The 27069-nt window shown below is 37.9% G+C and overlaps 1 pseudogene; it reads right to left on the bottom strand.

Annotated features, from left to right (window-relative positions):
- Window positions 1-8157: 8157 nt before the first annotated feature.
- LOC109449065 (upstream-binding factor 1-like protein 1) lies at window positions 8158-9391 on the bottom strand (annotated as a pseudogene).
- Window positions 9392-27069: the final 17678 nt, after the last annotated feature.

Here is a 27069-nt window from a genome sequence, read left to right as displayed (position 1 = left end):
CCCACTGGGCTGCCCTCTTGAAACTAACCTTCTCATGGTGGCAACTTCATAGGCTGGAGTCCCAGAGTTCCTTAATTGAACTCATGTGCAGCAGAGAGGGCCAAGGAGTGCCCCAAGATGGGTAAATGGGGCCCATATGGGTTACAGTCTAGCACCCAGATAACACTGTGGACACTGGCTGGACCCAGGCTCCAGAGAAGGACATAGAAACTTTAGCAGAAAGTACCCAAAGCATGGTGGGCCAACGTGAGGCATAGATCCTGGAGAAGAAACCCTACTTGCCCCAATATAAAGTCAGTACAGGCAAAGTGTCATCCAGTCTGGAGGAGGGGAAGAAACAAAAGAAGTTTGACCAGCGAATGAAGTCATTTGGAACTAAGACTCTGTAGATTCCTATCCTAATTACCCCTTTTTCACATGGGATATTGGTTGTGTAGAAGGGATATCACCTATACTTGAGGAAAACCAACTCAAGATCTTCTTCCAAAGTTGGAACAGTGGTAACACACACCCAGTTGAATCTACTATAAGACCTTAAGCAATTACTTAACTACCCTGAATTTTTTGGATGTCCCCATCCAAAAAATGGGTATTATAATATTTGCCTTCAATAATTGCTACAGGGATTTAATAAGCTAATGGGATACATGCTTTGCTATGTGAAGCACTGAGAAAATACAAATATTTTCTTCTAATTATTTAACAAATACAAACTTGGCATTAAGTATAAAAAGCAGCAAAAGAAATAAACGAAATGCAATTTCTCCAATACCCAGTAATTTGACATTTAACTGGAGCAATAATAACTTGTAGATATAAGAAACCATTATGAACTACTTAAATAGGAATCTATTCAGAAGGGTGAATGGGGAAGCATTAAAGAAACAGAGAAAAGGCATGGACAAAGATTATTACATTTACTAGGGAAGGCAACTTAGACGGGAGCACTTTTGAGTCCAACATGTTAACAAGGTCAGGTACAAGATGATAGAGAGAAGGAAGAGTCCTTGCAGAGGAGATGACCTGAGGCTGACTTAGACTGATAGGTATGGCTTTCTTGATGAAAAATGAGATTCTCCAACACCACCAATGCAGGTTTGGTAATTCTTTCCTATTATAACGATTGCCAGAAGCAAATCCAGAAAACATGTCAGCATGCTGAAGGCTATTTCACACATTGCAAATAAACACAGCAAGAACCTCTGCACACTGATTGTTCAAAAGCAAAGCCCTGCTGGCTTTTATACCTAAGGAAGAAATACATGTGAATTTCCTAACTCAATCAAGATACAAATATATCTATACTGAGTTTACAAAAGGTTGGTGCCCCCGCTGAAAATGATGCCAAAACAACCAATAGAGGTGTGAATATCAGCTAAATCAGTTACTTGGCACCATGAAGACTGTTAAAGTCTCTCAGGCTGTAAAAAAAAAAGAAGAGAGAGAGAGAGATTTGGGTTACCTTAAACAGAGAATTAGAGCTTGGAGGTAATGAAGATAATGTCCACACAGCCAGCAGTTCACTTTTCCACACAGCTCACCAAGATTAATATGCCTCTAAGTATACAGTAGTAGTTCTGGCAACACCACAGGAACTCCAGTAGTCATTCCCTCCCAAGGGCCACCATCACTGGCTAATCAAGTGCTCTGTACAGCGGTGGCTGGTAAATGTTTAACAACAGGCTGTATATGAGGAACCTTAATGCAAAGCTTTTGTCCATTTCTTTTGTGTAAAAATTCCCTTTGAGCCCAATTTCAAGCTACCAATATGCTGTCACTGAACACAGATGGAGAGAGACGAGCCCTTGGGCTTTTGGAGAACCACTGGCAGTGACTCGAAAACTGTAACTCAGCTTCTCAACTCTCCCACTCAATGGACTCACTTCTTGCAATTGCAGCCTCCTCTCTCTACTCCATGCTTTCTTCTTCCTACTTTATTTTTTAACTTTCCTGTCACCAGCTGTATGTCTCATTGTTCAAACACTCTAAGAGATGCGGTCTGATTGAATTAGCCATTCCCTAACTAGTAAAGTTGAGAGCCACATGGTTAGCGTTCTCTGGTCAGACTAGCTCTATCTATCTCTAATCCATCAGCTATGATTGTGTCAATGGCTGATGTCAGTTACCAAGAAGAAGAGTTTGTCCTGGAAGGCGCAATAAATGTTTAGAAGGGGGTGGTCTAATATGGCAGGCTACTCAGTACTTTATAACATAAGCAAGTAAGCACCTGATTTGCATTCTTGCTAGACCAATTGCTTTGGCATCATTTGGAAACATCTTCAGCTAGACTCCATTCCTGGTGGTTTGCCTGGTTTCACACTGATCAGTGTCGCTCCAGAGGTTGGAGACACTGCGGTGAACTGCCAAGAACTCTGAATGGGAGACAGGAGACCTAGACCTAGGTAGGAGACCTGGACCTAGTACAGCCTACAATTACCTTGTCTCTTTCTGTGTCCTTGGACAATTTCACTTCACTTAAACTTTCTCATTAAAGTTTCCTCATTTATAAATGAGAAAATTGCTCCTACCCTATCAAATCCTAGAAGATATTGTACTGGAATGAAAAAAAGAGGAGGAAAAGGAGGAAGATGACCTCATGAAGGGAATTTAAATTTCTTTTAAAGCAAAGTTAACCATTTTTTTCAAACATGTGGGTCTTCAGTGTGAAATTGGAGCTACTCTGGTTGAAAGAGGTGGTACCAGGAAGGAGTTAGTGCCTTACCTGTGCGGCATCCTTCCTGCATGTTCAGCCCCCATCCAATCTACGGAATCCAGGAAGGCATCAGAATACTGCTGGAAAATGACAAGCCTGTATAAACATAAGATATTTTTGATGTCCAGAATTTTTTCTCCAGTCTTAACTTGGAACAAAAAAAGTATTTCTCTTCAAAAATATTTAGTAACCCCAGGAACAAACAAGCAAACAAAATCTCTGGCAAATTTTATTGTGAAAAAAATAAATTGAGAAGTATTTTAAGAAGAAAGTATTGAGACTACTGGAATCACAATTTCTAATCTACTAGAAGCTAAGTCATCAATGGCCCTTACTTCTACAAAAGATATGGTAAAATATGTGGTATTGTCACTGAAGGAAGGAATAGAGATATAAGTCAATTTTTTCCTAACCCTCTGTCCTATTTTGCCTCCTATAGTTCTATTTACTGCAACTCACGCACACTCTGATCTGAATTAGAATGAGCAGAAAAAGCCACATGTGCACAAATGTTTTTTTTATTGTTGTTGTTAGTATTATTAATATTACTATACTTGTATTAGCCTCCAAAACCATTCTCTTGACCTTATCAATGTTTTGGATACTATTGGATAGATAAATACCAAAGGAGCCTTTAAATGTTTAAAAACCGTTTGAGTTGTTGGCTTTTTGTGCAGTGAAATGTCAGTTTCAAATCTTTCTATTCCTATTGAGGGTTAGAAAGTGAAGGTTGTGAAGAAAGTGAAGGTTTTGAAGAAAGGCAAATATAAAACTAATGTTAACAACAATAATAAAAGTGCTTTCACACTATTATCTTTTACAGTCATCTTTAGGCAGATGAGAGTAGATCAACAATGTTCTGTTATCAATAATTTCTACAAAGGTGGAAGCCATAGTTAATTTGATCATCTACCACCCACCCCTATGTCAAATAGTCATTGCATCAGTCAAGGTCCCAATAGAAAATGGAGTTATTAGAAGAAATTCCAGGAAGAATTATTTACAAAAATACTAATTACAAAATAAGTAGATGGGTAGTATATGAGAGAACTGCCAGAGATAATGCAGAAACTCAGAACTAGCAGCAGGAGAGCCATCACCACACCTAGACCTGAAGGGATGAGGGAAGAATGAGATTGCCCGTGCCCAGGAGGAGAAAGAATTCCATAGACCAGTGCTGTTCAATAGAAATAGAACGAGACCCACAAATGTAATTAAAGTTTTTTCTAGTCGTCATATTTTTAAAAATTAGACAAGAGAAATTAATGTTAACTATACTTTCATTTTATCCAATGTCATTTCAAGATTCAGTAGAAAAATTATTAATGAGGTATTTTACACTCTTTCTTTCATAAGTCTTTGAAATCCAGTGTGTATTTTACATTTACAGTGTATCTCAGTTTGAACTTGCCACATTTCACGTGCTCAATAGCCACATATTGTTAATGGTTACTATGCTGGACAGCACAAGTGTAGAGTACAATCTACCTTGATCTCCAGCTGGGGTAGGGGTGGGAAGAGAAGGGACATTGGCCAAACCTAACCAGAAGCCAGAGGCAGAAGAACCCATTGATACAGTCCATAGAGTTCAGGAAGTCTGAATAGAATAATTTCCATTATCTTTAGCCATCACATTGACTGATAGGTATTTCAAAGACCAGAAACACAGGGGCCCGGATGTAGAGAGGTTTGTTAATGAACTATATCTAGTATTGCGTTTATTATACCTACCCAGTATGACAAGCATTCCTGGAAGTGCTAGGAATGAGGAAATAGGGGTGTGAATATGCCAACCAGGCAACATTCCATGAGACTAATTAGTTGGGAGGATTAGGGCACGAATAGGCTGATACCAGAATTCACTCAACATATTAAGTATCCTCCATGGATGGGCCAGACACTGTGCCTAGTTAAGGACACCCTTCATTAATGAAACTACTTTAGTCTATTAATATGTTATCTAAAAAAATATGTAAAAGAATGCAGAAAGCACAAAAAGGCTGTTTCCTAAGCAAAGTTCTTATTTTGCTTTATTAAATCAAATCAGTGCTGTGATTATATGAAATATTCGTTAACCTCTCTACAAAAAAAAAAAAAAAGCTATCACTTTAGCATCAAAGGTTGTACAGAGGTATATGAAAAGGATAAACTTGGATTCAAATATCTGAATCTCCTCTATTAATAATAGACTATGTAAAGTTGAACATAATAGTCTCTCTGAGTGTCAGTCTCCTCATCTATAAATGGAAAGTATAGGAATACATATTTTCATATGTATTATGTGTCCAATACTTTCATTTGTTCGACAATTTAATAACCATCTATTATGTGCTAGGTACTGGATATACCCAGATGAGCAAGATATGATCCTTGTCATGAGTTTAGCAGAAAATACAGACATATTAACCCCAAGACTGCTCATAAGCCTGGATCACTTGTTAAACTTTCTTATTTTATTAGTCTGCCTATAGATTCCTTTGAATTATTATCTCTTTAATCTGTTTTTTATTTTTTATTTTTAATCCTTACACTTTCAATTGCTTTTCTTGCTGCATTGTCTAAGATCTCCAGTATAAGCTGAATAGAAGTAATGATCACATAATTCTTTGTCTTGATCTCAACCTAAATGAAAATCATTCTAAAAATCTCATTAAGTGTGCTCACTGAATTTGATATATATGCTTTAGAAAGTTAAGGTAGTTCTTTTTGATTCCTAGTTTGCTAAAAAAAAAAAATTGTCATGAATTAATTTTGAATGTTTCCAAGTGCTCTTTCTACAGCTAACATCAAGAACAGCGAAGGGTGTGAGATTTTACTTTACTTGGAGGTTAAACAAGTTAGCCTGCCACCATTTTATGGATGCTGGCAGAAGATATGAGACTCCAGGGTCAGAATCAAAAGACTTTTTTACCCCTGGCACAGCAAGCATCATTAATATCAGCGTATTTCTTTCAGGTCTTCTTGCCCTGAAGTCTCATGGGAAAACCACAGATGGGCCCAGGGGGATGCCCGCACAGGCAGCAGTTGTATTGCAAGTGTGAAACCCTGAGCTTAGGGAACCCAAATCTTAAAACACCTGCCCTCTGCTCTAGAGGGAGACATTATCTTTATTAGACTGGACAGTAAGCATGGCTGCCTTTTGCTCCAGGGGGAGACAACATCTCTATTTTCCAAGGCTGTTCACTTTTCACTCTTAAAAAACAGTCCCAAACAAAAGTCAATCACTATCTGCTTGCAAGATGTGCAGAAACATGAGAATTGTGTCCCAACAATTTTTCTAATATGGTGCATTGCATGAAAACATCAATACATTTTTCTAGACATGAACAAACTTTCATTCCTTGGAAAAAAATTACTTTATGATGGTGCAATTTTTATACATTTCTGGATTATGATTTTTCCATTTTTAAAATTTTTGTGTTTTGCACCTATGATTCTAAAAGAATTGTAATTATAATTTACAGTTCTTTTATTGTCCTTGTCCAGCTTTGGTATCAAAGATATACTAGCCTTAGCAAAATGAGTTAGGTAAGTTCTTTTCTACTTCTAGTCACCGAATGAGTGTATATAAAATAAGAATCTCCATTATTTGAAGATTAGGTAAAATTAGCTTAGAAAACCAAATTGACTTTTTGTCTTTGGGGGATAGGACACTGGACTATTAATTCAATTTCTTTAGTAGTTATCCATTTAATTCTCCTGATGGTGACTCTAGTAATGTAATTTTTCTAAAAAAATTGTCCATTTCCATCCATTTTTCCAACATACCTGCATGAAGTTGTTTTAAATACATTTATGATTTTAAAATCTTCACTATTTGTAGTTATAGCCTCTATTTAATATACCCATATATAATTGATATATTTCTTATATTTTCTCTTTCAAGAAATCCCAAATGTTTCTTTATGCCTTTTCTCTTTTTTCTTGATCAGTCTTGCTAGGAGTTTGTTATAGAATTAATTCTTTCAAATTACTCATTTTGGATTACGTAGATCTGTGTCTTTTGGCTTTTTACTTCACTAATTTTACTCTCATCTTTATTATTTCTTTTTATGCTTTCCTTTTCTTTTTTTTCTTTTTCTAGTTTCTAGAATGAAACATAAATCACTCATTTTCAGAATTCCTTCTTTTTAATTAAATTACCTCTAAGTACCGCTTTACCTGTATCCCACAAGTTTTGATACACAAGTTTGTGTGTGTGTGTGTGTGTGTGTGTGTGTGTGTGTGTGTGTGTGTGTAGTTTTTGCATTGTTTTCTTCCTTAACCCACAAATTATATAAGGTCATTACTGGAGACAATATAGATATAGAAGTACGTGTGGTACACATAGAGAACTAGAGATAGAGATATAGAGGAAGAGAGCTCATTATTATTATTATTATTTATGATGAAATATTTTACTAAGATATAAAGAAATAAGATAAACTCTCAAATACCAACTGTTTTCATATATAAAGGATACAAGTATGTAATACTTATGCAATGCTAATGTCCATGAGAACAAAAAATAAAAATAGGAATGTTTAGAAAGAGTATAATGAGGTAACAGTGGCTTTAAACAGACTTTCAATATATCAGTAAGCCAAAATAATCAAAGCAGTGTGATACCAGTACGTGAATTCACAGACAGATCAATGATCAGTAGAATTTTACATATATGCATATAAATTGGGTGTATGGTAAAAATGTGATTCACTTGCACCTGGAGCATTAAAAAGGGGTTGGGGCAGAAATCAGAATAAGTTTACACATGGCCTGGAAAATTAGTGCCAAGAGTCAAAGGGGATTGATTCTAATGAGTATCTAATTCAAACGAAAAAGAGGTTTTAAAATTTTAGTTTCTATCAGTATCCACATATCTTTATTTAAAATTTTTTAATTTGTAATTTTTGAACTCAGTAAGAAAAATCTCATTAACTGCTAAGCGATAAACATACACACTGAACTGCTGATGCCCACATGCCCTGCCCACTCACAAGACAGGGGAGGACAAGTCCTTACTTCATAGAGTAGGGAGACAGATATCAGGGGTTTGATGTGGTTTTTTCAAAAGGCAACTCTCCTCCCTCTGATCAACCAAATCTTCCCCTCCCCAATTCCAGTGCCTGAGTCCTGAGAGACAGTTCCACAGAGAAAGTAAGGGTCATTGGCTCATGAGTGTCCCTACTACTTCTGGTGCCCGTCCACAGCCCAATCACCTCATTGTTTGTTCCAAGAGCCTTAATTGCATGGAGTTTCGGGGGGGTTGGTGGGTAGAGGAATAAAAGGGAGCCAGAAGGTACTGCACAAGACCCCTTTTTTCAACAAGTCCTATTTTGTTTAGAGGAAGGAAAGAAGTAAGGAAATGGAAAAGGGACAAGAAGAAGAGCGCTTCTATTTGACGTCAACGCCATGGACTTTTGCTGGGAAGTTCTCTGTCCCACCCTTTAGGATGTGACCAAAGCTCAGTTGGAGTCTGAGTCAGAAGTGTCGCCTGAGGAAGATGAGCCAGAGCTGCTGTCCTCAGACTCACTTTCTTCATCTTCATCTCCACTGCAGGAGTGCAAGGAGCTACTGCCGTCTTCCATTTCCCCATCTTCCTTATCTTCTTCTGATCCCCATGAGACAAGAGAATGGCTCCCAGTAGTCTCCGATGATTCTGTCTCAGGATCCTGCAGCCCCTGCTCCTATCCAAGCCCTTCTTGCAGCCTCCTTGCTGATGGAGCCTGAAGGTCTGTGCAGCTGATATTGGGATCCAGGCTTCCATTCATGCTCATGTTCTGACGCTTAGTATACATTCTCCCTCTGTGCGCAGCATATTCTTCAGGAGACAGACTCCTGAGCCAGTGAGCCAGGTCCACCTTGTACCGTTTCTGCAGCTCCTCAGGCTGCTTCTTATATCGCTCCTTCTGGCTCTGCGGGACGTGCTGCCAGCGTCTGCCAATCTCCGTGAGCTCCCTCAGGGGCAGGTCTTGCAGCTCCGGTCTCCACCCCAAGTCCTGGTAGAACTTGTGGTACTCGTTCATTGGGGGCTTCTTGGGCTCCGCAGAGAATTCTATCTTCTCAGAAAAATAGTTTTCTGGGGGAGACTTCACTTCTTTCACATTTCCCTGAAACTTCTTTTGGGCTTTGGTTGGACTCCTCTTGGAGACAACAGATTTCTTGGCGTTCTGGACTAGATCGGGGTGGTCTTTCCTGAACTGAGCCAGTTTCTCCGCAAACTCCTGTTTCTCCTTCTGGAAATCCTGAATGTATTTCAGCTTCATCTGCTCCGGGAGCTGCTTGTATGCCTTAGACAGGACCTTGGTCAGCTCCCGGTTGTTCAGCTCAGGGTGTTTTGGGGAGTACTGGGGTCCCTTCGCCTTGAAGAAGCGGAGGTAAGATGTCAGGGGCTTCTTGGGCAAGTCTGGGTGTTTCTTGTGTGTTTTGCTTTTGTAGGAACTTTTAACACGTTCCTTAGCTTCCAGGACTAATTCTTCCGAAGTGCAAATTTTTCTCAATTTATAAGAAATCTCTAACCATTTGAGTTGGCACTTTTCTCAAGAATAATCTTTAAAAGCTACTTTTTCCCAGTCCATCTGTTGACTGGGTTGTTTTGAATGTGTGGCTGTCATTGGATGGAAGGTTATTCTCCATGCACTCCAGTAGCTTTACAATGTCTTCTTTACAGCAGCGGTGTTGGCTTTCAGGCAACGCCATTTCTAGGTATTTGGGCCACTTATATGGTCCTAGCAGCTCAGCCACCTTAACAGGATCTCACACTTCTTCACTCTCAACATTCACCTGCTGAGTTATTTCTGGATCTCTTTCAGTGTGTGTGATTCTGTTTCTCATTCCACTTTTGTTTGTTGCTCCCTCCAGATTCAACGGCTTGTTTTTCGAGAGGGATGATTAATTTTACTTTCAATGCTTCCATAACCTTACCAGATTTTATATTCTTGATCTATCAGTTTCATTATGAGTGAGGGTTTATTGGTTATTCCTTTCAGTTCTTGCTTTACAATTTGAGGGTGTTTTCATATACACACATATACAGACAGTGCCAGAAAATACAGACAGCGCTTAAAATGTATACACATTTTAAGAAAGTAAAAAACTGTATTAAAGTTGTAATACTCAATATATACTTATAACTAAAGATGAATACAAGTCACATTTGACTTCTGCAATTACAAGAGGTGCTAAAGTGGTTACCATCAGCGTAATTTTAATACAGTTTTTTTTTTCCTTTCTTAAAATGTTTATACGTTTTTTCCTAGCACTCTCTGTTTACTCGTAAGTATATATAGATTGCTGTGACACCTTGGTTAATTATTTATTTTTAAATTATTTGGATATATATATGTAAATGGTGGTTTTTTTGTTGTTGTTTTTTTCTTTACTTTAAATTCTATTTCATTTGAGGACCTCAGCTTTCTTTAATTTGAATTTGTACATTAGATCTTTGTCATCCCTGCAATTTCTACCTTTTAGTTTCATTTTCGTTTTGGCATTTCTCTTAGATGCTGGATAAAGTAGATTGAGTTTTACAACCAACCTGATAATCCAACTTCTAAGATGAGTTTGATCAGTGTAAATTTATTGTGATTATGGCATTAATAGTGTATTTGGACTTACTTCTGCTATCTGATTTTTACCTTTTTGTTTTCATTTTATCATATTGTTTCATGGTCCTTTCTTCACTGACTTGCTTCCTGTTAGACTGATTATTTATTTTTATACCTGTATTTTTTTCTTTCCATTCATTTAAATGCTATAGTTTGCATTGCTATTATTTTGGTGATTTACGTTAGCATATTAATATTCAAACTCAACTAAAAATTTTTCTAGCAAGATCTTGATTATGTAGTTCTTCTATCCTACTTATAATTAAAACAAGGAGTACAGCACACCGGGAGTCCTTGAAGAGCTCCACTTCTTATTATTTTTATATAGAGCTTCACTTTTAACTTTTTAAAACAATTTTTGTAATCAAGAGTTAAATTTGCTGACTTAGTTCATTAATTTCTGTATTCATTTTTGTTTCTCATGTTCCATATCTTCCCTCTGTGTTCATTTTTTTCTTGCTAATGAAAAATTCTTTTAGTGGATATGAATGACAAATTCTCTTCCTCTCTATGTGTCTCAAATTCTATTTATTTTGCCCTCAGTTCTGCATGATTTTTGAGGATATATGTCTAATTTTACTTATATCTTCTCTCAGCCTTTTAGGATATCACTCATTTTTCTCTGGCATCTATAGCTATTGAGTAAAAGGTTGCTATTTGTCTAATTGTTGTTAATTTGCAGATAATTTGTGCATTTTCTCTGATAATTATAAGATTTTCCTTTATTCTTAATGACCTAGTTCCATTATAACGTCTAAAAGTGAATTTATTATTATTTATATAGTTTTATACTCCGAGTATGTGAGTGATAATCTTAAATTCTAGAAAGTTTATTAATAATTATCTTTCACATATTGCTTTTCTAATATTTCCTCCATTCTCTCTCTTTTTGCAATTCGTATTAGATAAATATTGGAACTTCTCAATTAATCTTTCATGTTTCTTAACTGCTCTTCCATATTTATTTTTGTCTGTCTATGCTGAAAGGTGAATGAGCGCTTCAGTTCTGCCTTCAAGTTTATTATTCTCTGTTTGACTGTGTCCCATCTAGAGTCTGCCCAACATATTGCGTTTTGATTTCACTGATTACAGTTTTATTTCCAAGACATTTGATAGAATCTACCAGTACATTCTTTTATTCCTCTCCAGTTTTGTCTCACACTTTTCTGTTCTTTTAATAATCATTTCAAAGTCTTTCTCAGGCTTCTCTAAAATTAATTAATCAGAACATGAGTTTATGTTCTGATCATTTGGATTTTGCCTATTTTTATTTTGGCTGTCTTCCTTAACATCAGACTTTTTTTTTTCATGAATTTTGGAATTTTGGTTCATAGGCTAATTTCTATCTAGTACAAGTTTTAGTGGGTATTTTTTATTGCATTTCCCTTTCTTCCTTCCATATTCATTCCTGCATGTCTAGTGGATTGAACTGCAATAGCCTCCACCCAGCCAATACAGAACTAGCTCTAGTGATGACAGTGCCTCCATGACGTGTGATATTACTATATAGCACACTGCCCTCAGAACACCTTTTGTGAGGTCCTAATCTAGATTAGGTGACACTTCAATGCTCTTCCTCTTGGATCCTATAATACAATTGCTATTTACTCTTGATTTCTCCCCCAGCAAGACTGTGTGCTCTGTAGGGGCAAGGACCCTGGCCATATGGTTCACTGTCACCAAAAGCAATGCCTGAAACAAAGTAACACTCATTAAATAGGTGCTGAATGAAAGAAAGAAATCTTTGCATCGCTGAGTAATGTGTCTGATGTCATTACCATGTTCCATTTTCTCTGCACCCATGTGGTTAATTTTGGAGCTCTATGGGTCCTGACTTTCCTAGGTAGCAGATACATACCTCTGAAGAGTAATATAGTAAGCACTTGGCTGCTATTTCACTCATTACTTCTTTATTTCTGAGTTATTTTCACATTGGATGCTTCTAATAGGGCCAGCAGCTATGAAACTTGGCAAGAGAAGGGGATAATATCTCCTACTCTGCATTTTGTTCCATTGGTATAATTGCTATGAAGATTATAGATTAAACCTGCTCCTACTTATTACAATTCCTTTTGAAACCCAAAGATGAGGGGTTTCATTCCACACAAAGATCTTTTCATTTCTTTCTCAACAGAAACCAACTAAAATTAGCTCCAAATCATTACCGCACTGTCAAAATGGAAGTATATTCAGCATACTCATTTCCTGTCAACAGTACCTGACAATCCTAGAATTATTTAAACTGTCTCACAAGTGGCTATTGGGAAGCACATTGTTTCATTACACTGCTATGGCTTACTAATGATCATATTGAGATAGTTTGTAAAAGCATGGAACAACGTTTCTCAATATTTATAAAGTATTCTAATTTTATTTACATATTGTTTTGTTTTCAAGACCTCTAGTAATTACTGTAGTAACAAATATATATGTTCCCTTTTTAGCCATAGGAAAGCTGTTTTTGTTTGGTTTGGTTTTCTATAAAGTTTAGTTGTAATTTTTATCCCAATATTTATGCTGATTGTTTTTTAAAGAAAGTTTAATTTTTATCAAACCTGCTTCAACACTCATCAAACCTGCAGACAACACTCATCAAATATTTTTAAATTCTTTAGAATAGGCACAGAAACACTGTCTACTAATATGCCCTAAAAATCTATATGCCTCTAACATAACACTGAAAACAAATTCACCAAATTTCTGCTTTTCTTTATACAATGGGGGATAATATGGATTTGTGTGTGTGTGTGTGTCTCTTAGGTATTTACTTTCCTAAATTTATCATATTTCTGGTCTCTTAATTATGCATAGAAAGGTCACAGAAATGGTTTCTTCCAAATATTGTAGCCATCTTTATAGCACATGCTTCATTGCACGTAGAGACCTGCTTAGTATATAATTTATGTTCTCAAACCTTAATTTGCCTGAAGCCTTCAGATGGCATATATTTCCAATTTCTATTGAGTTATTTTTACTAGTTATGTCATCTGAGTATTTTTTACTAGTTGTCCATATTTTCATAATAAAAAACAGTCACAGTCCTTACTGGGTTTCAGATTAGGTAATGGGACTAAATTATGATCAAGGAAAGAAGATAAAAAGAACTTATTAACATCTCTCAGAAGCTGCTCCTTTAAGCAGTTGTACACAGGGAGTCGTTAAAATTCTCATATTCAGTATGATCACATAAAAAAATTATAAGGACAACATGAATAATGTTTACTGCAATGGCGGATTATGAAACATTCAAAATTCTCAGAGATGGTAAATCTAGATCTGAACACTACAGAAATAAACTACATTTAAGTAAAGCATATTCTTGATTAAAGTATACTTAATGCTAAAATGTTGAAGGAAATATAAAAGGAAGAGTCATATATGCAAAACCAAATTTATATCTCATTATCTAACTACCTAGGTAACAACATATTGGCGACAAAATACGTAAAGAGTTTGAACGCCAATTCTTAGACTCGGAAGTGTGATTCTGTGATGACAAATACATGATTATAACTCAAAATAATTCACTTTTACGCAAATTACTAATGCCTACTATGTGAAAAAGACACTACTCTCTGCCTTACGGAATTCACAGACTAATGGGAAATAAAGACTAACTCCAATGGTAGATACATTTTTATTAATAAATCCTCAATTCTGCACTTTAATAAAAGATGCATGTGCCTCTGTAACTTATACTTACAAACAAGTGATCTTTTCATATTAATAAATAAAAACTTCCATTCCAGCTAGCCACTAATGTCAAACCGTCACTTCCCCTCTGTCATCCCATTTGCTAATACGTACAGGAAGATGACAATTAACTGTTGACTGCCACAGACTGAATATTCCATTTTGCAAAATAAGTGGTCTGAAATGCTTATTAATATTTTGATGAGAAGAAATGACCAGGTTAGGACCTTTTGGTTTGCTCCAGGTTAACATAACAAAAATGAACTAGCTATAACTCATGAATTATAGAGAATTTTCTGGATCTGGTATTTTTCCCATTCCAAGCATGTCTCCTGAATTATGTTTCCCATGTTTGAAAATTAAAATAATGAATCATCACCCATTCCAAAAATGTTCATGTAAGGTAGTAACATTAATGACTATTACTACCCTCTTGTGCAGGCAGCATTAGACAGCACCCCCATAAGTAGAATGGGTGTGTACCGGGGTCTTCTCTCAAACTAAGTCTATACCATATAACAGGAGAGAAGAGTGGAATAGGCAGATGCATTGTTTGCCCAGGTGTCCACTGCCATACAAGGGAACAGCTGAGCAGAGCTTCCTTGCAGCATAGCTGTCTCTGCCATCTCAGTAATTCACAGAAACTATCATGCCTACTTCATAGACAGACTACCTCATGGACTCTCTAGCTCATTAGAAATGGCTTGATTTACTTTGTGTAGTGCATACAGTGTGTCTGGCATAAGCAACCTTCGTTTTGCATCTAAAGGTTAAAATAGTCCCCGCTCTAATATAATCCAACCACCATATGCACACTTAAGTATTCCCAATAAGATAGCAACCTAATGTCAAGTTTAGCAGCTACATCCAAAGATAAATTTGCTGAGTCACTTCAGAAGCTGCCTGCCAGTCTTAGAAACCTCAGTCTCAGGTGATAATCTTTTTCTCCTCTAGGTCTCTAGTGAAATTATCCACATCTATTTGTTGTCATTCTGTAACCTACAGACTAAATGGTCACCTCACCACCATCACCTCACTGGACTACACAATCGTGGAAGAATACTAATGAGCTCACCATAGCAACTTGTATTAGAAAAGGGGAAAAGAAAAGGCAGAAAAGGGCCAAAATGGGCATGAGGTGAGAAGTAGTAATTTTTAAATTTCCAAATACCCATGCCGTGAAAAAAGGAAAAGAAACTGAAGGGTAGAAGAATCTACCTCTTTTGTCTCAGCAACTAAACACAAGACTGGGGCTAGAACTTAGGTCTTTCCTCTTCTGCAACCTGCTCTGCATCCCTCCTGCTTTCAGCCAGCCGTGGTCCTCATGGGACCATCATCTGGTGGGATAAGCCAACCTTCCTTCCCAAAGGAACTGAGCTCTCAGTAGCTCATTTAAGGTTGCAGTACTTTTTTGTTTGTTTGAAAAAATCAAGAAGTGCTGTTGCTTCTTGGCAGTACTCAATAAACTGGCTAGCAACACAGTCCTTATATATGTGTAATCCCCGAGAATCCAGGGAGCTATCTCAGGTTTAGTGGGATCCTTACAAAACTCTAATGGGGCTTACAGTGTGTAACATGAGCTGGCTGATCAAGGATGGCCAAAAGGAAAAGCTCCCCATTCTCTCGTCTGGATTCATACAACTAATTAGGTATATAATTACTTCTCCATTTATAAACAAGTCTGCCAATGATACCTCCTCTCTCTCTCTCTCTCTCTCTCTCTCTCTCTCTCTCTCTCTCTTTCTCTCTCTCTCTCTTTCTCCCTCTCTCTCTCTCTCTCTCTCTCTCTCTCTCTCTCTCTCTCTCTCTCTCTCTCTTTCAAATCCACACCTTCCTCTCCACCTCTACTGCCACAGCTTCAGTTCAGCTCTTCTTCCCCTCTCCCAGGGGTAACTCATAACAGCCTCAACCATGCACTTATCACACAGCCCTGGGGGTGATGTTTTACCTTAAGATTTTATAAGCTCCCTGAGGGCAGGCATCATATCTTACATGACTTTTTCTGTCAATACAAAATAAACTGCTTGGCACATATCACGGAGATAGTAAAAAAAAAAAATTGTAGAATGAACACATCTCTCAGCTTTTCGCCCTCTCACCAATCTCTCCCCTCTTATCTAGCCTCCACAATGCTACAAAAATAATCTTACTAAAATATAAATCTGATCATGCATGCACCCGGCTAAATCACCTTTATGATACCTAAAAGCTTTCAGGAGAACGTTCAAGTGTTCATGCCTACCACTTGTCTTGACTCTGACACTCTCCTGCCCCAAGGGAGATCTCATTATGCTCCATCCTTACCAAAGCAGTTCCCTACATACCATGTGCTCTCATGCACACCTCCAAGCCTTCATTCACGCACTTCTCTCTTCCCAGGATGCCCTTGCTACCTTGATTCCCTGAACTATTGTCTTCATCCTTCAGAATTCCAAGCAAGTGTCAGTCTCTCCAGGAAGCATATCCTAAATCTTCAGTCTGGATTAGACGCTTCTCTTGGTTTTCAAAACATTCCAGGCATACTTTTAGACTGGCATTTATCACACTGAATGGTAATTTTCTATGAACTTTCATATGTATATATATGGTGTGATCAAAAAATACAGTGAATACTGCTCCTAAGTGCCATCTAAAGGAAAGGCAGGGATCTTCAATATGGAAAGTGACGTGTTGAACCTTAGTAACAGTTTGTGACAAGTTTCAACTTGTTTGGTGCAGTCAGTCGGGTGTGAGCTATGGGTGAGAGAAGGTTTTAAAGTGTGCCATAAATCATTCTCCATCACGACAATGCTCTGTATCACACATTGCTTTTGTTATATGGAAATTTTTGTCAAATAAAAACATTACAGTGTGTCTCCATCCACCTTATTCACTGGATCTGGCACCATTCGACTTCTGGCTCTTCCCCAAAGTCAAAATGACCATGAAATGTAAACATTTTGAATCGACGCAGGACATCAAGGCAGCCATGAAAGCTCAACCAAAGACACGAAAGAGGACTTCCAGAACTGCACTCAGAGAGTGGCAAGAATGATGGCATAAGTGTGTTTGAAGCGAGGGGGAGTATTTTGAGGGAGATTAATGGCAATGTGTCTTTTATTGTAATATTTTTTTTAATTTAAACATTCACCGTATTTTTTTATCACACCTCGTTCATCTCCCCACTTAGACTGAAAACTCTTGAAGGTTTGGGTATATCTTATTCATGCTTGCATTTCTACTGCCTGGCAGAGTATTTTGGACATACCAGTTATTTGATAAATTGGCAAATGAATATAGGAATGAATAAATCATAATTTTATATGATTTGTCCTTTCTATATCAACTGTTAGATTTGATTCTCATGAAATTTAGTCCCATGATTTAGATTGAATCCCATGAAATTAAATGTATAGAGACCAGAGTCCCTATTACGCTGAAAAGAAGATAGAAAAGGTATCTTCCACAAGATTATATCACTAGTAAATCAAGGATCTAAGTTTCAAATCCAGAGCCCTCTGGCTTCAAATGCAGTGAGTGCTTTAATGTCAATATTCAAGGACGCCTTAGCATCTCATCAGCAGATACATTTCGCCATCACGTGGGCCAAAATGCCTGAAACTTGCTCTGTGCTCTATGAAGTACTTAATGATTAACATCAGCCTACCTGGATTAGTCTGAGTTTCTTCTTCATGCCTAGTCAGCGTTGTTGGTTCTGTCTATAAATGGTTAGCTCAAATGGTTACAGCACTGTGCCAAGGAAAACAGGATTACAAGGGTAAGACATCTATGAAGCTAGGTTGGATTAATTCATCCAACACTACATGCACCTTCTTAACTCACACTAATTTCCTAGCAAACAAAGTATCCTTGGCCAACCAGAAACTGATATAATGTGAACTGATTCTGGCAGATCCAGAAAATTGTTCATTGAACCCTGCATTCTAAAGCAAATAAGAAAATTAAGCAATCTAGAAGCCAATTACTCTGCATTTCCAGGAAGAGGGTATCCTTACTAAGGCAAAGAGAAACAGAAAGAATTTCGTTCAGATTTTTAAAATATTTGCTTGTTGAGTTTCTGACATCTATTTGTTACTGTTACCAAGAAAATTTAAAATATCATCATGATTTTTAAGTCCTATATACCGCCTACCAGCACCATTTTTTCTCTCTCTCTTTGCTCAAATTTTTGTAAACTTGTGGGAGTCTACACACTGCATTTACTGACTGATTCAAAGAAAATTCTAGAATATTTTCAAAATAAAAGCTACAGTAATGAAAGCTCCCATTTATAGAGCATCTAGATAGTACTGGGCACTGTTGTTTGGGGTAAAATATGTGTTGACTCATTTAAAAATTCAAAATTCACATGAAGAAGTATTACTTATCCGTTTCACAGATTGGTCAACTCATATGAGGAGAGGTTATGGGGCTTTCCCAATATCCCATGTCTGCTAAATAAATAAAAGAAGTTAAACTTTGAACAAGTGTATCTAATTTTAAAAACCAGGCTTTATGCCCCTGTATCACTACAGCACATAGTAAGTGCTCAATAAATATTTTTATGTAAAAGAGAAAGCTGTGACTGAACCTGTTTTTACCTTAAGATGTTGAAGCTATTCATAAAAGTGAAACTTACTGACACTACACCAGATTTGACTGTCAAAAATACCTTGTTAAGGAATGTACGTCAGGGTTTAATCACATTACTTTCACATCAGTGGCCAATGCAACCCTGAATGTTTAATTATGCCACTAGTTTTATACTTAATCAATCTTTTTCATTAAAATCCAGTGAAGCAAACAACTGAGATAATTACTGCAGAATCATCTTAATTAAAAAATTTAGCTTCTAATTAAGAGTCATTGTTTATCTTATCAGGAAACAGCTAGGATTCATGACAGGGTTGCCCTGTTCATTAATTTTTTTGGACTTTTTTGAGGTTGGACATAGCATATGATACTCCTGCCTATGTGAGCATTTGTGTTTACACATACACATATGCTCGAGCTCATTTAGGAGTGTTTTAATTGTATCAAAGGAAAAAAATTAATAAAAATCATGAGACTGATGGAAACTCAATGAAATCCTTGATCTAGTATTTAGGTCTCAGCTAATTACAAAATGTTTAAAGTGAATTATTTATACCATAATTGCTAATTGAATACAAAATTATATTCACAACTGAAGAAAAGTTGCCTTAAAACTTTTTCTCACAAGTTATGAATTCGAATAAAAATTGCTGAACATCCATTCAAGTCTGGGCAGCATAAAGAAATAATTATTATTTTCCTGGCCTCCCATTTCTGAAAAACTTCCTTTTACCATGAGAATCATACATCTAGGACTTCAGAAGTAAGTCACAGTCTTCTTGAAGTGCAGGAAACTCCATCCATTCAGAAGGTAAATATAGCCATGATATGTTGTCCCTGGAGAAACCCAGTTTCATTACTCACTACACTTGCACTGCAGCCTCCCAGTGTACATGTGTTGTCGTAAAATCTATATCCAAACACTGGCAAATGCTTTAAGTCACTATCCTTTGCCTTGCCCATAAGAGTACATTTTTTAAATCTCAAAATCACAATCCATGAATCTATTACTCTATAAATTTGACCACAACTTAAAGGAAAGCCAAAAGTAGCCATGGGGAGTGGGAGACAGGAGAGCAGACCAAGTCCCTAAAAAGAAAAAGAAAAAATAATAATAATAAAAAAATAACAAGATCCAAGTAACACTTTTGATCAGCTATTCCTGAGTATCCATGTTAGAAAACCTGGAAGCAGGGCAGGGAGAGCGGCGGAGGAGGGGAAAAGGGAATAAAACACTGGAAGGATAAAGTCATCCATTGGAATTGGCTTAAGGATAGTTTAAATGTTATGCATTTAAACCACACTGAAAAGTTCCTATGTGGAAATATTTGGAAACAAAATGGCTGCCATAAGCTATAATGACCAGCATGGCCTCACAAAATCAAAGTTGACATAGGCAGTTCAAATATTTTAAGCTTAAGTGGAAAAATCCCATTCAATTTTTCCATGCTAACAGTTAGCTGACATAAAAGATAACAGGAGGTCGGGGAGGCAGAGGAGGTAACAACTAAAGTTCAAGTTATCATCTCCAACAGAGGTTTCAAAACTGTCCTCTGAAGAACACAGATGCAGGACTCCGGGGAGGTGATAACCTGCTCCACTCCCATCACCAACAAAGTGCTTTCTTTGTCTCCCTACAGTTCCCATTGCCCTCCAACCCCCACAACAGTGGACACTATAGCTTTCTAACAAAGTAGGCAAATACTTTGCACTTACCCTTGGACAGTGAACACAGGATGATCTTCTGTTCAGTGTCTTCCTAAAGGACTTCAGAAATCATTTTAAATTGGAAAGAAGACCAGGGTTCGAGGATAAAAATTAAACTTTTCCTTGAAGTCTTGAAAGTAATTACTGTTCTCAGTATGAGAAAATACTGTTCTCATCTCAAAAAAAAAATGATGGAGGTAGAAGAGAGCTATAGTCTATAAAAGTCACTAAACCCACCTGATTATATTTACCAGGCTCCCTTTCTGTGAAGCCTCATTCCCCAGACATAAAACAAACAAAAAAGCATCAGTTTAAATATGTGTACAAGCCAGATTTCCAGATAAACACCAGCTTTCAGATTTGTACACAAATACAAAGGTATGTTTTCTTCTGGAAACAATTTGTACATAGTTCCAGATGTTTCCCCTTCCAGAAAATAGCAAACTCTGCTTAGCATCCATTTTGCTGGTGTAAGCGATGGGTACTTTAAATCCTGTCGGCTGCACCATGGCCCACTGTTATTACACTCAATGCCTCACCTGGACCTGGATTGTATACTGATACTGAAGGAACCCGTTCAGATAAATGACTGACTGGCAACAGATAAGCCAATAAGGAGAGCATCATTATTTTGCAAAGTGGTCAATGCAGGGTGCTATAAAATAAAAATATAACTAAGGAATGCTTCACAGGCATAGCACATTGTAAGGCAAAAGGACTGGTGAATAATAGCTCTGGAGGCCATGCACTCTTCTTTCCCTGCCCTGACTGTGACACATAGGACAGTGTTATGCTGCTGAAAGTAACGGGCCACCAGGGTTAATTGCCTTATAAATTCTTTTGGCAGCAGAATACTAATGGCTTGATAAACTGATTATTAAAATAAAGGGCACCAGGGGCATAAACGTGGAAGATTCTCAGACAGGTGTTGAGGAGATTCATTCCTAACACAGCTCTTCTGGAAGAATAAGGATAGCTATCATTAGAGCCCTCACTTCTGGAGTACTTACTATGTTGCAAGCACTGGGCTTATACAGCGTGATGGTTAATTTTACTCATATGTGTCAATTTGACTGGATCCCAGGATGCCCAAGTATTTGGCTAAACAGTATTTCTGGGTGTGTCTGTGAGGGTGTTTTGGGATGAAATTAGCATTTGAATCAGCGGACTCAGTAAGGCAGATGGCCCTCCCCAATATGGGTGGGAATCATCCAATCCATTGAAGGACTGAATAGAACAAAAAGGTGGAAGAAGGAGGAATCTGGCACTTCTTATCTGGTTGCTTCAGCTGGAAAGTTGATCTTCTCCTGCCATCAATGTTCTTGGTTTTCCTGAGTCTCCGGCTTGCAATGGCTGGTTATGGAATATCTCAGCCTCCATAACTGTGTGAGCCACTTCCTTATAATAAGTCTCTTCCTAGATATATCCTATTGATTCTGTCTTTCTAGAAAACCCTGACTAATATACGTACATTCCCTTACTTAATCTATGGTAATGCTCCTATGAAGAAGACATTATTATTCCAATATTATAGACAAGGAAACTGAGCCTTACAGCAAAGAAGTAACTTGCCTAAGTTAGTACAGGGCCAAAATAAAGAATTAAAATTAGTACTGCTTGATTCCAAAACTCATACTCTTAACCACTTTGCTCTACTGAGTCTGATATTCAGAATAACTTAGAATATAAAAATTCCAGTTTTCATAGAAGACAAGGAACTGTAATTGCCAATGCAGATGCTTTATTTAAAAAAAAAAAAAACTATTAAAAAGAAAAATAGGAGGCAATTAATTCAATTTTTTTAATCACCCAGTAGCAAAAAAGAAAATAATTATTTGTAGAATAAATCTCACTAATTTAAGCTGGAACACAAAGCAAAATTTTGTGAGTTTCACATTATACTTTTAGCATCATTAACATTGACAGGCATGAGTTGATCAGACATTGTTTAAAGCAGTTCCCTACACATATACAGATAATGTAAAAACACCTCAAAGCACATCTAATGAAAACACAAAATAAGTTATTAAAATTTCTCTTTGTTTGTAGATATTATATTTATCTACCTGTACCCTCAATTGTGAAATGAATCAATTTATTTAAAAGGGAGTAGAGAACTTCAGCCAATATGATGCAAGTCTCACGTTCACAAAATGGTAAAATTACCCTGAAGAACTGGACAATTTGTAACAATTATGTAATTTCTTTTGATTTACCTAATAGAAGATAGATGATGAATGGATGGATGATAGATAGATGATAGATAGATAGATAGATAGATAGATAGATAGATAGATAGAACAACTGAAAGTAATTTTCATTTACAAACAAACGTCAGTATTTTAGACCCTTAAAAGTTACTTATTCCTAATTCCCCAAAACACAATTTGGCCCCTACAGGGCAAAGCAGTCTATATTTAGCTTAATAGTTTCATATTGCCGCTATAACAAATTACCACATTACAACAACACAAATGTATTATCTTACAGTACTGGAGATCAGAAGTCCAAAAGTGTTTCATGGGTTAAAGTCATGGTGTTGGCAAAGCTGCATTTCTTCTGGAGGCTCTAAGAGAGAGTCCATTTCCTTGCTTTTCCAGTTTATAGAGGCTAACCTGCATTCTCTACCTTGTGGGCCCTTCTTCCATCTTCAAAAACATCACTTTACTTCTGCTTCTATCACCACATCTCTAACTCTGACCCTCTTGTCTTCTTATAAGAACCCTTAGGATTACCCTGGGCCCATTTAGGTAATCCAGGATAATCTTCCTATCTCAAGATCCTTAACCTAATCACTTCTACAAAGCTCTTTTGCCATGAAAGGTAACATATTTACAGATTCTGGAGATTAGGACACGGACATCTTTGGGGAGCCATTATTTTGTCTACCAACATTCCCTGTAAGACAGCTACCACAGCTTGAAGGAGGAAGGAGGGGAGCCAGGATCTTCCTTATCTGAGGAGGTAACTTATTACTAATCATAAAGGTAGCCAAAGGAAGCTAGACCTCAGGCACCATCCCTAGAACTTCTCTTATATAGTCACTGCATTTGGTGATCTCATCCAGTTTCACCATCTTAAATACTTGCCAAGGATTCCCAAAATACCTCTCCTGATCAAATTCTATATCTAACTGCCTACTCAACACACCCTCTTTGATGTGTAGTAGGCACCTCTGACTCAGCATGTCTAAAATTGAGATCCTGACTCCCCCTCATTCAAACATAGTTCTCTCACAGTCTTGCCTACCCCCATTCATAGCAAATCGCTCCTTCCAGTTGTTCAGGCCCAAGACCTTGGAATTATCCTTGACTCCTTTATTACTTTTATAGCCCACATGCACCCATCAGCAACTCCTGTTAACATTCCATTCAAAATGTACCCAGAATCCTGTATTTCCTCATCTCCTCCCCTGCTATCACCCTGATCTAAGCCACCATCATCCCTCTCCTGGGTTTTTGCAATAGTGTACTACCTGGTCATCTTCCTTTCAACCTTTTCCCCACTGCCACATTCTCAGCATAACAGCCAACAATGTGTGGATAAAATCTAAGGGTAGTGATGCTGTGGGGTACCACCCAGATCCCCCTTTTAGAACTGAGGTACTTGCTATCCCAGCAGCTGGAAGTGCTGACTGTCAATGGCTTACATTTGAGTCCCCTCTTAGAAACACCCTCACCCAACAGGAACTGCCTCACTGAAGTTTTGACCTTCCCTTACGGCATAAACAATGACCGATCAACATGGGGGTATAAAAGCTCACCACTTTTCCTCAATTTGGGACAACGCGGAAGGGCCATGTTAGCTCCAGGACTCCTGTGGATCAGCTGAGGACTCTGTTGCAACTGTATCACATTTCAGCTTCTACCTCTGCCCAGTTTTGCTCTCCAACTCCCTCAGAGGTGTTGCTTCTGAGAACATTTTGAAAATAAGTCGACTAAACACAACTATAAATCTCAGGGCTGTTTCCAAGAGAACTCAACTTAAAACACTAAATTAGGTCACATCAGTCCTCTGGTCAAAACCCCATTAACATCCATTTAATATAAAAGCCAATGTCGGGCCGGCCCAGTGACTCAGGCGGTTAGAGCTCCATGCCCCTAACTCCTAAGGCTGCCAGTTCGATTCCCACATAAGCCAGTGGGCTCTCAACCACAAGGTTGTCAGTTTGATTCCTCGAGTCCCGCAAGGGATGGTAGGCAGCGCCCCCTGCAACTAAGATTGAACACGGCCTTGAGCTGAGCTGCCGCTGAGCTCCCGGATGGCTCAGTTGGTTGGAGTGCATCCTCTCAACCACAAGGTTGCTGGTTCGAGTCCCGCAAGGGATGGTGGGCTGCGCCCCCTGCAACTAGAAAATGGCAACTGGACCTGGAGCTGAGCTGCGCCCTTCACAACTAAGACTGAAAGGACAACTTGAAGCCAAATGGCACCGTCCACAGCTAGGATTGAAAGGACAACAACTTGACTTGGGAAAAAAAAAAAGTCCTGGAAGTCCACACTGTTCCCCAATAAAGTCCTGTTCCCCTTCCCCAATAAAATCTTAAAAAAAAAAAAAAAAAAAAAAAAACAATGTCATCAAAATGGCCTAAGGGTCGTAAGTGAAAAGGTCCCTAGTGCCTCCTCGCCTACCACTTACTCTTGTCCCCACTACACTGGAAAAGCCATGCCAAGCACATTTCTTCCATTGGCTGTTCCCTTTTTCTAGATTGCTCTTCCCCCACATTTCCACACAGTTTACCTTGCTCACCTCCTTCAAATTTTTGCTCAATGACCAGTTTCCTAGAGAAGCCTTTCCTGACCATCCCATGGCACTAGAATTGCCCTGCACTCCTATACTCCATACACTACTTTTTTTCCTCCATAGCACTTACCCTAGCATTCACTGTAATAAAGTACTTACTATGTGTGTTATCTCGTTCATCTCCCTATGCACATTTTATGTATGTGTCTCATTCATTCACTGCAGTATCTTCCATGCTTTCAACAGTGCCTGGTACACAGTAGGTCCTCAAAATACTTGTTGAATGAATGAGTGAGTACCAACTGTGTGCCACACCCCTCCCTGGGCACATTTACATACGTTATCTCATTTAATACTGAAAACAACCCTGAGAGAGAAGTATTATGATATCCATTTTTCTGACTGAGAAAAGAGAGAGTCAGATAATCACACCAGAATATCACACTCATAACAAATGTTAGAGCCCAGATGTGAACCCAGGTGGGTCCAAACTCAAAGCTATAGTCTTTCTACTATTCTGGGTATTCAGATACACACTGAGCTCATAAGGATGACAAACTGACTTGTTCAGAGAACCTGCCCTACTGCAGCTACAGTACTCTCTTCCCAAACATATCTATCACAACTGAAAAAAAAAAAAAAGAAAAAAAAAAACTAAGAAAGAGGTAGAGAGACTGAGTGGGAATCACGATCATTCATTTTATCCAATGTCCATATGTTCACTATTACCGTAGATGCTCTACAAAATCTTTAAAATTCCTACCTTTGTATTACTTATGATGGATATGCCCATAAGGGACTAATTAACATGCAGGTAACTACTTGCACACAGGGAAACCGCACCAAAAGCTAATTACATTGTTAGTCGTACTTGGACCAGTAGGGGGCGGGCAAGGGGTACGTGTGTAGGTAGAAAACAAAAGTCTGGGTTTTATACCTGAGTTAATGGGAAAAAATAACTCACTCTCTGTCTTCCACTTAGCAAAAGAAAGCTTTATAAAGGAAGTGCTGTTACAAGAGCTTTCTGAACTCCAGAGAAGAGGAAGTTTGGCAAGTTGACACTATGGTCTTTTCCAGTGCTCAACACCCATTAACTTCAGAGAGAGCTTCTAGTCTGGATCAGCTGGGCAGGATGCAATGCAAATGGGAAATGAGCCTGACCCCATCACAAAAACCTTTAGCTCCACACACATGTGGGTCTGATGGAATCCACTGACATAAAAGGAAGGTGAGAAAGCTCTAAATTGGCTTTTACCATCTAAGGATGTTCACACACAAAGCGTGCATTGTACCTACTAATGAAAGACATGTGCTAGAGTGGTTACACATTGCAACTGAATGAAAACTAATGACATGAAACAGCCAAGGCGCCTCTAGACTGACCCTTATAAAACCTCAGACCTGACTTGCAACAGACAGAGCTAAACCAATTTATCACTGAATTATGCATCATTTAATAAAAACTGGTGTGACTCAACCTGCCACGAATGCTAACAGCTTGAGGAAATGGCCTCCAAAGTCCCCCTGTCCTTTAACCAAGCTCATCTTTAACCCTTCAGTGACTGATGTACTGGTTGAAAGGAAGTCTAAACTTTATAAACTATACCAAATAAACTTAGGGTAGTCTGACCTTGTGGTTCACGGGATCAGTGGAAAATTACTACTCTGGCAGAGTTAACTCCTGTTTCTGTAATTCAATGGAGTGTGGATTAAGTGAAAAGAAAGGCATTCTTTTTTTTGAACCACGACTGGAATCTTGAAACTGTAGTTAAAGTTCTGTTTCCACATGCCAAAGCAAGTGTTGATTTTACTAGCATCATTTACACAGTCATCATCGAAATATATTTTAATTTAAATAAAAATGAATGCTATAGGCCTTTAAACTCTGCCCATATTTTTACATTTTCAAGAAAAAAAATCCTGCTAACTCAATCACTGTCATCGAAACAGAAAAATCAACGCAATACAGGAAGATGTTTCTATAGGAGTGAGTCAGGCGGGGCTCAGAATAGGGACATCCACACCAATGTATCGCCATCCACACTGGAGATAGATGA

The sequence above is a fragment of the Rhinolophus sinicus genome, chromosome 2 (assembly GCF_057876585.1).
Source record: "Rhinolophus sinicus isolate RSI-liver-muscle chromosome 2, RSI-T2T, whole genome shotgun sequence".
Taxonomy (NCBI): Eukaryota; Metazoa; Chordata; class Mammalia; order Chiroptera; family Rhinolophidae; genus Rhinolophus; species Rhinolophus sinicus.
Note: the sequence above shows the minus strand (reverse complement) of the source record. Positions and strands in the feature narration are given on the sequence as shown.